At 40.2% G+C, this 15,957-nt stretch overlaps 1 protein-coding gene across 5 annotated transcripts in view; it reads right to left on the bottom strand.

Moving 5' to 3' along the window:
* The window catches only part of ARHGAP21 (Rho GTPase activating protein 21), a 147,707-nt gene that overhangs the window by 51,132 nt on the left and 80,618 nt on the right, over positions 1 to 15,957 (bottom strand). The window lies entirely within an intron of this gene.

Here is a 15,957-nt window from a genome sequence, read left to right as displayed (position 1 = left end):
GTTAGTGTTAATGAAACTTACAGTCCACCAACTAGTCACGACTCATACTCAGGCTATAAATTAACACTTTCGCTCTCACAACCCTTGGGTGGTTGGACTGTAATTGCTGTGCTTACAAATGTAAAACTGCTTGCTCGGTAGTAACGACAGACAGATATATGGACACAGAGACCAAACCATGCAGGAATCTAGAAGCCTAGTTTGTTTCTATGTCTACTTTGGCATTACATGGCCTAATAATATAATCACCTGTTTGTCTTCCAATGTGATCTATGGCATCCTGTGCAAGGAAGAATTATCTGCATTCTAGATAGGGCAAATAGGCTGATTCTACACAAAAATATAAATGGAATTTATACTAAATTTGACATAGACATGGCAACACAGTACAGTCAGCCCTCGGTATCTGTGGACGGCAAGCCCACATTGTCCCCACTGGTGGTGCATGCATGCAACCGCACCACCATTAGGGAAAGCCCCCACTGTCCCATGGAGGTGCATGCACTGCTACTATGGGACAATGGGGGCTGTTCTTAATGACGGCACAGCTGCATGCACGCACTGCCACTGGGGACGACATGGACTTGACATCTGTGGATGTTTGTATCCACGGGGCAGGGGATCTGCAACAGATCCCCTGCAGATCCCAAGGGTTGACTATTTTCAAGAAAAAATAAGGCAACATTTCAGCCTGTGAGGGTCCTCTGTAGATAATCCTGAAGTGCCCATTCTTGAACAAAGAAGCTTTGAAAGAAAAATGCAATGTGAAACTGCTGAAATTCCATCAAGTAGTACAATTCTGTTACCTAAGCTTGAATAAGAATGACTGTTTTTAACCACTAACCATACTACTAACTGTCACGTTTTGTGATGTATAATTTCTGCACTTCAACCATATGTAATCTGGGACAGTAATTCATGCATCTGATGGACTGTAGTCATAAAAAGTTCTTATTTGTAGGTAACATTGTTACCATAACTTTTTTCAATAACTTAATTCTGAATATATACTTCTTTATACTCTGAAACTGTTGTGAATCAATTCAACTGGATGACCCCCACGGTCTAAAGAAATGAGTGGGGGAAGAGCTATTCTTAAGTCCACAATACACATATAAAGATAAAATTTATAGATTAAGGATTCCTTGGAAACAATGGTGTGTCCTTTCACGCCACCTGTCAATTTATGGCAATCCTATGAATTTCATAGGGTTTTCTTAAGCAAGGAATACTCAGAAATGGTTTTGTTCATTCCTTCCTCTGAATTATAGTCTACAGCACCCAATATTTGTTGGCAGCCTCTCGTCCAAATAGTAACCAAGGCTGCCCTGCTTAACTTCCAGGATCAGACAAGAACTAATGCATTTATGGTATTTAACCCATGGTTCCCATGATATACCGGTTAATAAGGAAAAAATTGGAATAGTTATGCAATGCCTGTCATTGTGTAGTTGTCTGAGTACTGGACTATGACTATGAAGATCAGGGTTTGAATCCTCACTTGGCCATGGAAACCCACCAAGTGATCTTGAGTTAGGCACACACTCAGCCCTAAAAAACTCAAAGATAGCCATAGGGTTACCATAAGTTATAAATGACTTGGAGGCACAAAAAACAGCCTTTTGATAGGTAGCAGTGGTTCCCATTACTACCAGCCAAAAAACATTGCACTGCCATTCCAACTTTTCCTCATTAACAGATATATTATATAAAGAGAAAAGAAGCAGCATCAGGAAATGTGAGAGGGTCTCAAGTAGAAGAAAAAAACAATGACTGAACATTTCTTCAAAGGAAATACAGATGGTAGCACTAATAACAGAAAGAATTGTAAAACTCTGACATAAGAAAAAGACCCAAAAAGGTACACATCTAACAAGAGACTTGGTGGTATCACAGGAATACAGACAGAGACAGGCATTTATGTTAGGATTCTACATATAAAAGTAATACAACAATTATCAGTTGACATCGCCACCTGTTCTTTAAGGAAAGCCAACAACTGTCAATAACATCTCTCTGAATGCTTCAATACTCAAATGCTTGGGCTTTATATAAATTTAAAACTTAAAAAAAAATCTCACTATAAAATAGAAGACTCCCAATGGACCCAGTGAAATAGCAATTGCATGGCATAAAACATTAATCACATAGATTGAGAACAAGTACCAACACTGTATCACAGGACTTTAAGGCAGTGGTCCCCAAACTGTGCTCTTTAAGAGATTTTGGACTTCAGCTCCCAGAAGCCTCAACCATGTTGGCCTCTGAGGGAGAGAGTAGGCTGGCCCAGTTCCATCAGGGGCTAGCCTGAAGAAGAAGAGCCCTCCTTCCAGTCCATCTGCCTTGGTCCAGGCCTCAGAGGGAGAGAAGAATGCTGGACCTGATTCCCTCCCCCCCCTCACCATTCCCTTCTCCTTTTGTGTCCTGTCTTTTAGATTGTAAGCCTGTGGGCAGGGAACTGTCTGTTATCCCCTCTATTGTAAACCGCTCGGATTCCCAGTGATTGGGCGGTATATAAATAAAACCTATTATTATTATTATTATTATTATTATTATTATTATTATTATTAACAACACTCTGGGAGCTGAAGTCCAAAATCTCTTAACGGGCATAGTTTGGGGATCACAGCTCTAAGGTTATCATTAAGTGTGTTATCCAAAATGTGTGGGGCTTGTACAGCCTCTACTAACAGTTGTAATCTACCTTTAATTAATTAGAAGAAATTTTGGCTGGCTTTGTGAGAGGGGGTAACAAATGCAGGGACTGAGCACCAACTATTAACTGATAAGAGATTCCAGGCATTGGGAACTACATGAACATTTATTGGGAAAAATGTAGAACACACGTATTAAAGTAACTCACTTCCCAATGTGATCTATGACATCCTGTGCAAGAGCTAATGTCAGAAAGAGGACAGCATAGTTTGAAGGCTGGATAAGTGAATATATTTACCAATCCTGAAAAGGTGGCCCACAGAAAGCAGGAAAGTAAGAGTGGCTTAAACCACGAGGCCTGGGTATACAGGCTTAGGGAAGCAAACAGGAACAGACAAAGGAATAGTGACTCAGGCTGAAGCCTGAGGGCAACAGTCACTGGACAAGCAGGGGAAGGGGGCTGACTGCAGCAAAAGGCTAAGTTTTGGGATGCTATTTATACCTTTAAAGCCAACCCCACTCTATAAAGGATCTGTGGACAACCAGAAGCTGATCCAGCAGTCCTGGTCTGACCCAAGCCTTAACCCAGTCTAAAGAGACAGCCTGTCTATCACAGAGTTTCTAGGAAACTTCCCAGCAACAGCAAGCAGAAGATGCCCCCGAATACCCTGTACAGTACCTGGCTCCACCATCATATCTGCTAAAAGACCCTCATCTCAGCAGAATCAGCAAAAACAGAATTAAAAGTAAAGGAGAAACACTGTGTATGCCATGCATAAGTATGTGATTAGGTGTTTTTAATTGTTGCCTACTTATTTTATCTAATTCTATCCTGTATAATTATCTATTGTTTTATATGTATTTTGTAGAATGTACGCCATTGACAAGTTTTATTTTTATCGATTTTATTATTTGTATGTACAGCGCTGTGCAAATCTACAGGGCTATATAAATAAACAACAACAATAATAATAAGTATGAATCAATACCCCAGCATGGTGCAGTGGTTTGAGCATTGGACTATGACTGGACTATGACTCTGGAGACCAGGTTTCGAATTCCTGCTCAGCCATAGAAACCCACAGTGTTAACTTGGGCAAGTCACACACCCTCAGCCTCAGAAAATATGTTATGTTCGACTTGCTAAAAGTCAGAAACGACTTCAAGTCACACAACAGCAGCAGCAACAAATAGTATTTCTGTTGGGCCAAAGAGATATCACAAGAAAAGAAGAAAGACTGAACTTATAATGAATATAGTCTGCCAACTCCCTAGTCTTCTTCCATAAATGTTCAGCTGTGCAAGTGCAGGAACAAAGATATATAAAAAAAAGGAGTAAGCCAAGGCTGAAATTTGGTAAGAGGGGCCTTATGTGTAAACAAAGGAATGAATACTGAGAAAGTAAGATTATGAAGAAGTGTGAAAGAAACAAGATGACAATGAGACAAAGGAAATTCAGTGACTGAAAAACAGGAGATAGAACCATTCTGAATAAGAACAAGATCAAGCCAATGATTGAGGGAGTGCATAGGTGAGTCAGAACAATACTTAAGTTCAAAAGAGGCAAAGAAAGAAAGAAAACGTAACACAGAAGAACCATCAGAGTCATCCACATGAATATTAAAATCACCCATAAGAGTGAAACTATAATCTGAAAGAAAGAAGGTCAATCAAGGATCAAGATCAGAAATAAAAGTTGAAAATGGGCCAGGTGGTCAGTACATGACACAGTACCATCTGCAGGTGTAGAGGCAAAAAAAAAAAAAAACCCTCACTATGGGTGTCAAAAGAAGAGAAACAGTGTGTTGGTGGAAAGGGTGACCTAAGTAACAGAGACCCACCTCACCTTCCTTTGAACTTGATGACTTTACATCTCACAAACAAAACAAAATGGCTAACTATATGATATTGCACAACTACCTTCCCTAGATTGGTTGGGGCTCAGCCAAAATGACCATGGCTGAGAGAGTGTGACTTATTGAAGGTCACCCAATGGGTTCTCATAGCTGAGTGAGGATTCAAACCCTGGTCTCCAGAGTCACAGTCCAACACACACTCCACTCCACCACAGTGACTCAATAAAAGCTAACCTAACCATATAGGTCCGCATCAATGCTTATCATCATGGGCCAACGTGTCACAAGACTTAAGACAAAGGTAGTTCTTCCATTATTTACAACATCTGATAGGAAGAGAAAATGAAATGCATCCAAAGTCTAAAGCTTTGATATTGCACTGGTGAAAACAGTCATGGGCAGGAGGTGAACAGAGTACAGTTGGCCTTCTGGAACCACAGGCTCCAGATCTGTGATTCTGAGAGACCACAGATTGTCACACCCCATATTATTTAATGGCCGTGACATGAATACACATACTTCACTGCATCTATGTTCAAGTCTCTGCCATTTAATACTATGGGCACAATCCACATTTTTTTCTGTGCATGAGGAATGGGAAGTGAACCCTCCTCCACCCCATGGATCCAAAGGGCCCACTGTAATGGGATATAAAGTATACTGCAAAGAAAATGCTCTACACTGAGCAGTAAGGTTCCACTAAGGAAGTGGCACAAAGATCACATTCCTGAAAAAGCACATTGTTATTTGTAAGGTAAGATATATACACAAGTTAAAAATACCACATGTAGTACCAAATCGGAATTGTAATTGGCTGTGCTTCTTCTTGATTTTCAGGGCTTAAGTAATCATCATTTTTCTTACTACCTTTTTTCCCTGAGATACAGAAGATAACCAACAGTTGCTAGATCAAAATAGTACTGAACTAAAGGGAGCTTTTTAACAAAACAAAACAAAAAAATCCTTCCATTGTAATGATCTCTTTCTCTTCCTTCTTCAATATTGTATCACTGTTTATTTGTAATGATATTTCAGTATGACTTCTGCCCCAGTCCTTAAGAGATACTACTACTACTACTACTACTAATAATAATAATAATAATAATATGTATACTCCATCTCTCTGTGGAACACAACCAGGACGGCTTACAGGTTAAAATATTCAATCCCAAATCAAAAGACCCCCTCTTAAAATACAATTAAACAGTTTGCAACAATTAAACAATTAAACAATACTGATAATCTTCTCCTGTATTTTTAAACTTTACATTTGAAACAGAAGATCATACATCTGAAGCTGATTATTTTAATGAGATCACATTATTAAGAATATTCACATCAGCAAACCTGTTCAAATATGCATCAGTTTTTATTCTATCACACAGGCAAAAATGACATGTGAAATAAATAATTTTCTACAACAGACTAAATTTTAGGCTGAGAAATCTTTAATCTCTTCTTGACCCACCTTATCAAAAGTTAATCTCTATTTTATTGAGATGAAATCTCAATTCTATAATCTCCAAGTATGAAGTATCTTAAAAACATGCACGCACGCACGGACACGCGCACACACACATATGAATTCAACAAAATTTGACTTGATTACAAGCAGACAGGAATGAAGTTGGCTAGTAATCTTCATAAAGTTATGTATAACAAATTCGTTATTTCATTTTTGTGGCCTTTTCTCCCTTCAACATTTCTGGCAAGTTTGAGAATTTGTTTTTTATACTGTAGCTATGTGAATGAAGGTGTTCCCTCCTTCATGACACCCCAGGCTTTACCACTTGTTGCAAGGATAATGCTCAAAAAGGTATGAACAGAAAAACGTTTCTCTCCTCTTCAGTATTTTAAATATACGGGAAATCAGGCTACAGACAAGAAATGAAGGCATTCTACAGTATGTTGAATACTGTAAAAAGAAAAAGAAACAAACAAAACTAACAGCTTCATTTATATATTGCTTCATACTGAACTAACAGCGTCTAAGCGGTTTACAACAGTAAGCTAATTGCCCCCAACAATCTGGGTACTCATTTTAGAGACCTCGGAAGGATGCAAGCCTGAGTTGAGATTGAGCCCTTTTGCCTTTATTGAACTCGCAACCTTATGTTTTGTAAGTGAGTGGCTGCACTACAGGCATTTACCCATTGCGCCACCCGGGGTCCTAAAGCTTATTTAGCTCTAGTCAGGGCACCAAAAAAAGTTCTGTAAGAGAATGCGTACAAAATTTAAGATACCCAGAATACTGCTTGCACAGATACTTCACAGTGGGCAAAAAAATAAAATAAATAAAAATAAAAATAACCACACACCTATCATTAGATATTTAATTTAATCATCTCATTTTGAAGGGAATGAAGCAGACAGAATGCATTCTGTAAAGAAGAACAAATTGACTAGAGCATCAGGAAAGATGGGGCTTAGCAGCTCACATGGCATGAGAAGTGTTCACCAACAGAGGGGAAAGGAGGAAATTGAAATGATGGTAGTTGCTATGGATACCACTACACAAAATCAAAAGGCAAATGGGAAGGAACAGCAGTATCAGAATACCAAGTGGTAAGTGCCAAAAATATCTTGCAGGGATTAGATTCTCTCTATGGTCAACATGCTACTGAAGGAAGAAAGGATTTTCTCTTCCTACTTCAATGGAAAACCATATATTTCTCAGGTTATTAAAAAGACACTGTTTGTTATTCAGCAGCATCTGCAAGTAGCACCTGAAAAAATTTAAGACTAAGCAAATGTATACCTCCATTTCCCACATATACAGGAAATATGTTATTTTTATATTTTTATTATAACCTCAACAGAACATTAATTTGGAAAATCATTAGCTCTTGTCGTTCTTCAAATAAGCAATCTAATGGACATTTCTCCTAAATTTATAAACTAACAAATTTCAAGCAACCAACCCATCAGCATCATAAAAAAAGCTTCTTCACCAATCATATGCAAATAGCTGACCATGATTCAAACAAAAACAATCTCATAAAAACATGTTCAAAAGTGTTCGAAAGGTAAAAATAAGGGAACTTTAGATAATGTTATGAAATGTATATATTAAACCTGGGAAAAACATTTTCCAATGTATGGTGTGTGGACAAATAATATGAATATTTCTTCACTCCTTGACTTATGTATCATTCAGGGAAAGTGGAGTCCTCACTTATTTCATACACAGCTTAAATTCACAAGAGCTGTATTTGCATGATATCACATCAAGTAATAAATGGAATAGATATTTAGAACCTCAATGGTGTTTGCTTCCCACACATGTCCTTTCCACTAGACATATTAAAATGTAATTAAGGTTATTCTGTCAGAAAGATATTCAGTTTAAAATAGAAGCCTACCTGCCTGAAGCTAGTGACAATATCTTTGCAGACAGGAAATTAAATATCAGAAGCCATGCTTTCAGAACACCCATTCCATGTTATTAGATTTCTTTTTAAAAACAACAGCTAAGACAGTGACATCAAGACCATCAGATAAAATGTTTTTAACTGATGTTCAACACAGAGCTTTCAGATAAACAAAGCAATGTAATCATTAATACAAAATAATATTATGTAGACAAAGCTGGCCAGGAGACTGGCCCAAAATGACTGCACTAAAGCTCAGGATGTTTTTGTTTTTCAATGCGTCCTTTAGCCATGAGGCCAACATTTGCTGTTGCTGTATGCCTTCAGGTCTTCTCTGACTTATGGTGATCCTAAGGCAAACCTATCATAGGGTTTTCTTGGTAAGACTTGTTCAGAGTAGGTTTGTCATCGCCTTCCTGAGGCTGAGAGCATGTGACTTGCCTACACCATGCTAGTCAACTTAATTTCTCCTTCGGGGGGTGGGAGAACCACTGGATTGTAATAGACTGGATGATGTCCAATAAACTGAAATCCAGACAGAAGAGGGAAAATAACTGCTGTATATTGGTGCTTTTTAACACTCAAACCACACCATGCTGGTTCTCGCATCTCAGCTGTGTGTATGTGCCTTCAAGTCGCCAGTTAACTTATGGCAGCCCAATGAATTCCATAGGGTTTTTTTTAAAGGCAAGTAATACTTAAAGGTGATTTTGCTAGTTCCTTCCTCAGTTACTCTGAAATAAATGATTTCATCAAAATATTGCTCATTTTTACCCATTAGATAGTGGGCTAGACCCAGTACTCCTTCTTAATCATGTCTAAATTAAAGCCAGTGACACAACCAAGTATAGCCCTATTGGTTGCTGAATCCAAAATAGGTTCCTTGAAAATTAAAACCCAAAGCAAATTCAATGTCCCACTGACATGGAAGCCATGAATTATCACTTCTGCACCCTGTTATATTTTATTAAAGAATCTCACTTTTCAGCTTCACTTTATATTAAAGAAGTTGCCACTAGATGGCTCCTTTGCATGTAGTTTAAGCAATAACACAGTAGCAACTTCACTGTAAGCAAATAGTGGGATGTTAATTATGGCTGATACACTAAATACAGTATACTAACTCTACCTCACACCTATAGCATATAAAACCCAAGGCAGGAATAAAAACCAGCTCTTTTAACTTTATCCATTAATTACTGTTCCTCTTAGGCTGTTCAAGAACACCATGCATTGAACATGAATACCCACATAGCCTCGCTGTCTACAGTAAATGCCTTTGCCACTTTCCCACTTTTTCAACAACAGCAAGCTGTTCATTTGCTTTAAAAGATTTATTGTGATATCTATGGAGATTTTTGCACAACCAAAAGTGATGGGAGCATAGTGGGGTGCTCCTGTCACTACTGCACAAAGATTATCAGATGATGTCGCACTATGTCGTCATAATTTACGTGAATGAAAAGTGGTGCTAGAATTACTCTATTTGCAGGATAATGACACAATTGTGGCGACATCATCTGATAATTTTGCACAATTGCACGATAGCGACAGGAGCATCCCGCTATGCTCCATCACTTTTGGCCGTGTGAGCATGTCCTATGTGACCATAACTGACAAATCAGTAACAGAGGAATAGTTTTGCTTTTAAACATATCTTTAAATGAGTGATCTTTTTAAAACAGAGAATTAAGCATTCTACATGGCTATACAGATAGATGGCATAACTACCCTAAAGGCACCAGATCCTGTTAGATCTGGAAAGATAAGTAGGGTCAGCACTGGTTAGTAATTGCGTATGAGGCTGCCAATGAATACCAGGTACTGTAGGCTATATTTTAGAAGAAGGAGCTGGCAAAACTATCTGTGAGTATTCCTTGTTTAAGAAAATCCTGTGAAATCAATGGGGTTGCCCTAAGTCAACAAACATATAAACACACACAATATGTAAGGTCATGGGATCCACACTGAGAAATAATGTACACAACTGTGCCTTGTCCCCACTTTCTGCAGCAGTATATTTCATTGCCATAAATACCTTGCACTCTTATGTTTTTAATTTCTTTAGTACTGGAAACAACTTCCAACAAAAAAGCAAGTACAGGTTGAGTATCCGTTACCCTAAATGGTTGAGACCAGAAGTGTTTGAATTGCAGGAGGGGGATTTTGGAATATTTGCATATACATACATTTATCCACCCATGTGGACAATTTTAGGTTTTGGAATATTTCAGATTTTGGACTTTCAGATAAAGGATACTCAACATGTATGTAATTCTGTGCTGGGAATAGATCAAGTAATGATAAACATAATCAAATATAGACTTCTTTCCCTACCAATGGTCAAACTGTATTACCATGAACATTAATTTCCTCCATTCTTGTCCTTTTCTAACTTTCAAATCCTTTAAAATATTCCTCCCAAAAATGCATAATCATAGTTAATATTTTGCTATTATTTCCTCTACCCAACTGATAATAGCAGGAGTATTTGAAAGATAAACTGACCTACCCCAGCAATTACCATATATGCTAGCCAACTTAATTTCATGTATAAGTAAAAACAAATCACTCAGATAACCTGGATCAACTTATAACCAGGTCAGTACAATAATGCTGGGTGGCAGAGGAGAAGGAAGGGTGTACACCTGTCCCTCAAGGCTCCTTCGCCCCACGGCTTTCTCCTCAGGAGTAGGCCAGGTTGCAGCAGAAGAGGAAAGGTGAACATGTACTCTTCAAGGCTCTTCCACTGCCCATCTTTCTTCTCAGGAGAGGACTGAGCAGGGGAGGAAGAGGGGAAAACACTCACTCTTCAAGACTCCTCCACAGCCCATCTTTCTCCCAAGGAGAGGGCCAGGTGGTGAAGACGGAAGAGGAGCAAATGCTCACCCCTCAAGGCTCCTCCACTGTCGCCTGGTTTTCTCCAGAAGAGAAGGCTTAGTGGCGGAGGAGGAAGAGGGGTGAATACTTGCCCCTCAAGGCTCCTTTGCTGCCTGGCTTTCTCCCAAGGAGAGGGTAGATCTTATAATATAGGGCAGGATGTAAGTATTTTTACTAAAAATACATTTTTTGTGTAACCCATGACTTTCCTGGGGCTTTCATAGGCAAGGAATCATAGGAGGTGGTTTTGCCAGTTCCTTCCTCTGAATTATAGATAACAATTCTGTAAATCATAGAATCATAGAGTTGGAAGAGACCGCAAAGGCCATCCAGTCCAACCCCCTGCCATGCAGGAAATCTCAATCAAAGCACCCCTAACAGATGTCCATCCAGTCTCTATTTAAAGACCTCCAAGGAAGGAGACTCCACTACACTCCGAGGGAGTTCGTTCCACGGCTGAACAGCCCTTACTGTCAGGAAGTTCCTCCTAAGGTTGAGGTGGAAGCTCTTTTCCTGGAGCTTCCATCCATTGCTCCAGGTCCTAGTCTCTGGAGCAAGAGGAAACAAGCTTGCTCCCTCCTCAATATGACATCCCTTCAAGTATTTAAATAGGGCTATCATATCACCTCTTAACCTTCTCTTCTCCAGGCTAAACATCCCCAGCTCCCTAAGGCATTCCTCATAGGGCATGGTTTCCAGACCGTTCACCATTTTAGTTGCCCTCCTTTGGACACGCTCCAGTTTCTCAACATCCTTTTTAAATTGTGGTGCCCAGAACTGGACACAATATTCCAGGTGAAGCCTGACCAGAGCAGAATACAGTGGCACTATTATTTTCCTTGATTTAGACACTATACTTCTATTGATGCAGCTTAAAATCGCATTGGCCTCCTTAGCTTCCACATCGCACTGTTGACTTATGTTCAATTTGTGGTCTACTTGGACTCCCAGATCCCTTTCACAGGTAGTTTCATTCAGCCAGGTGACACCCATCCTATATCTGTGCATTTCATTTTTCCGCCCTAAGTGCAGTACCTTACATTTCTCCGTGTTGAAATTCATTTTGTTAGCCTTGGCCCAGCTTTCCAATCTATCAAGGTCATTTTGAATCTTGATCCTGATCTCTGCGGTATTAGCTATTCCTCCTAATTTGGTGTCATCTGCAAATTCGATAAGTATGCCCCGATTCTGTCATCCAAGTCATTGATAAAGATGTTGAATAGAACTGGCCCCAGGACAAAGCCCTGTGGGACCCCACTGGTCACTTCTCTCCAGGATGAAAAGGAGCCATTGTTGAGTACTCTTTGGGTTCAGCCAGTCAATCAATTGCAAACCCGTGTAACAGTTACCTTGTCTAGCCCACATACCACTAGTTTCTTTGCAAGAGTGTCATGGGAAGCCATGTCAAAAGCCTTACTGAAATCAAGATACACTATATCCACAGCATTCCCTTCATCTAACAAACTGGTAATTTAATTTTTAAAAAAAAGAGATTATATTTGTCTCTGAAACCCATGTTGACTCTTTGTGATTGTGGCATTGCTTTCTAGATGTTCACAGACTCTATGTTCAATGATCTGCTCCAGAACTTTTCCTGGTATTGATGTCAGATTAACTGTACGATAATTGTTGGGATCCTCCTTTTTCCTCTTTTTGAAGATGGGGACAACGTTTGCCCTCCTCCAATCTGCTGGGACTTCTCCTGTTCTCCAGGAGTTCTCAAAGATTATTGACAATGGCTCCGTTATTACATTTGCTAGTTCTTTTAATACCCTTGGATGTAGTTCACCCGGTCCTGGAGATTTATATTCATTTAGATTAACCAGGTATTCCTGTACTGTCTCTTTACTTATTCTGTGCTGAAATTCCCCTATTCTGTCCTCTGCTCCATTATCCTCAAGTTGAGCACCCTTTGCCTTTTCTGAGAAGACTGAGGCAAAGAAGGTGTTGAGTAATTCTGCCTTTTCTCTATCCCGTTAGCATTTTGCCACCTTCTCCACGTAGTGGCCCTACCGTTTCCTTCTTCTTCTTCCTTTTGCTGCGGACATACCCCAAAAAGCCCTTTTTGTTGTTCTTAACCTCTCTAATAAGCCTGAGTTCATTCTGCGCTTTAGCTTTTCTGACTTTACCCCTATACATACTCGCTATTTGTTTGAACTTCTCTTTGGTGATTTCCCCGTTTTTCCATTTCTTATACATGTCCTGTTTAAAACTTAGCTTAGTTGAAAGTTCCTTAGTCATCTATCCTGGTTTCTTGAGGCATCTCCCATTTTTCTTCCTCACTGGAACTGACTGAAATTGTGCCTTCAGTATCTCCCCTTTGAGAAACTCCCATCCATCTTGAACTCCCTTCTCTCCCTCCTGACCATGGGATTACCCCCAGTATTTCTCTTAAGTTTACTAAAATCAGCTCTCCTAAAGTCTACAATGCATGCCTAGCTTCTCCTTTCCATTGTATAACAAACTCCAGGAGAACATGATCACTCCCACCTAAGGTTCCCACCACTTGCACTCTATTAACTAGGTCATCCCCGTTGGTTAAGATCAGATCCAAAATAGCTGATCCCCTTGTTGCCTCTTCCACCTTTTTGACAATGAAATTGTCTCCAAGGCAAGTGAGGAATTGGCTAGACCTTGAGGATTTGGCTGAGTTTGACTTCCAGCAAATATAGCAGAACTTAACTACATTTAAAATTTAACTATATTTTCCCCATCAGATTTGCAATGTGGGAAAGTCCAGCTATCTATATTCTTAACCAGGACTCACAGCTAAGTGGGGGAGAGGGGGGATCCTCTCTCTACATACCCTATCATCTTACTACTCCCAACCAGCTTTTGGTATTAGCTGCCTGAAAAAAGGCCAAAAAAAAAAATGGAAAGAAAAGGTATAAGCCTGTCCTTCATGAAACATGCTGAGAGAATCTGTCAGATTTGGCTGTTGTCAAGACAACAAGATGAACAGGACACCCGAAGGTCCTCCTGCTGCTTTTGCATCTGTCACTCAACTTTGAAGTCCTGACCACTAAAACCAGTACAAATTTCAGTCAAAGGTTTGAATTGCATACCTGAAGAGATCTTTACATTATAATTTGGGCTCTAAATGTGCTCTTAGTCTAATTACATGTGATTAGCAGGGCCTTAATCGGAATACCCATTTTATTTCTTCTTATTATGACCTGTTGAGAAATTGCTGTATTGCTTTTAACTTCTGTTGACATATTATGTGGATCAAAATACTTTTAATAGCCACTGACTGGACATACCACATGCCTGAAGTTTTTAAGATACTATGTGTAAAGTGGAAAGGTATGAAGTATTTTAGAGTAAGACAATAACAAGGTGGAACCCTCAAAGAATCCTGAAGAAACAATAAGCATGTAGAAAGCAATACTGCACAAGTTCCAAGTAGCTACCTGCATCCCAGACATCCAGCACTACAACACAACTCTCCTGCTGAGATTCCGTAGTCTCATCTGTCACAGACCTAGGCAAGATTCATGCAGAAAAGTTTGCATTTTCTCTGATTTGCCCTCTCCTGTACAGGATAATGGAGCAGGAGGGTTGGGAGGGGAGGAAAGATGCACACCTCACAAATGTACTATTTGCTATCGTTCACTATAACAATGACGTTATACAATATATTCTATAATACAGTGGTGCCTCCATATTCACTGAGGTTAGGGGTGAAGGACCCCTGTGAATGTGGAAAAACCTCAAATAAAAACACTACAAATGCCTAGAGAAGTGTTTTCTGTAAGAACTTCTAGATTCATGTTGGTGAACCTATGACACGCGTGTCGGTTTGGCCATGCGAAGCCCTCTACAAGGGTACACCATCATCAGGAAAAGCCATAGTGTTGTCTGTGATCACTGGCTCCCCGAGCAGCGGTTGATAGCCGAGGGGCATGGCCCCTCACTTGTCTGTTGCCGGGGAAAGAGAAGGAAGGAGCTAACCAGCCATCCACCCAAGCCTCAGCTCCATGTGGTTGAGGGAGACAACCAGCAAACAGAGAGGGGTGATTATGGAGGAGGAAGGAGGAAGTTTTGGCCAAAAAGCTGCTGCTGCCACCATCACCACCAAAAAAGAGAGAGGATGTCTTTTTCTGACAATGTTGCTGAGTGCAACTCCCAGCATTCGTCAGTCCTGCCAATGCTGGCCCGCAAGGCTGATGGGTCTGGGGAACTTTACCCCCACTCCTTGAAGCAATTATTGTTCTTGTTGTTGTGTACCTTCCAGTCGTTTCTGTCTTATGGCGACCCTAAGAAGAACTTATCATGAGGTTTTCTTCACAAGTTTCCTCAGAGGGGGGTTTCCATTGCTGTATGAGAGTGTGACTTGAGTGTGTATGTGTGCCTTCAAGTTGTTTCTGACTTATGGTGACCCTAAGGGGAACTTATCACAGAGTATTCTTGGCAAGTTTCCTCAGAAGGGATTTGCCATTGCCATCCTCTGAAGCTGAGAGAGTGTGACTTGGGTTTCAACCCCTGGAAGACAGAAGTCCCACCCCCAGAAGACAAGTCCCACCCCCTCCAGAAGGTGGAAGTCTCGCCCCCAGCACTAGGTGACACCCGGTGCGGGAACATCACTGAGCTCAGGCACTTGGTATGAAGACACACCCAACTAAAGGTGGTGGCAGGTTTGGGTGTGCAACGCCGGTACCCTGGTGAGATCAAACTCTTTACCCAAAAAAGCTCTGAAGCTTAATGTAAAGTTCAAAAGGGGGGAAATTTAATTTAAAGAACAAAAATAAAGAGTTTTCTCCTCCCCAGCTCTAGACAAAAGATACTTTACAGTTACAGCAATCTTCAGGGTGTCATCTTTCTGGGTCTGATGTTGGTTTGCTCTCCTCACTCAATGGAGCTGGTGCAGGATCTTTCAGCTCCTGAACTCCTTTATTTTCTTGCTGATGGTAACTAATTTGGCTAAATTGGTAACTAAAATGGCTAAAACCTGGTAACTGAAATGGCTAACGTGTAAGAAATGCCCTTTCCGGCTGTCTGGGCCTGTTTGCCACCAAAAGACAGCTCTCTGCCTGCTCACAGCAAAGACTGCTCCAAAACTAAAAGCTTCCAGCTGCAACAGAGCATGCTGGGAAAGGGCAAACCAAACCTGGAAATAATGCAGGGGAAACCTACAGCTCCTCCCACAAACTAATACAATGAACTTTTCTACACTAAAATAATCTATGGCCTGA

This window comes from Sceloporus undulatus, chromosome 6 (genome assembly GCF_019175285.1).
Source record: "Sceloporus undulatus isolate JIND9_A2432 ecotype Alabama chromosome 6, SceUnd_v1.1, whole genome shotgun sequence".
In the NCBI taxonomy this organism is placed as follows: domain Eukaryota; kingdom Metazoa; phylum Chordata; class Lepidosauria; order Squamata; family Phrynosomatidae; genus Sceloporus; species Sceloporus undulatus.
Note: the sequence above shows the minus strand (reverse complement) of the source record. Positions and strands in the feature narration are given on the sequence as shown.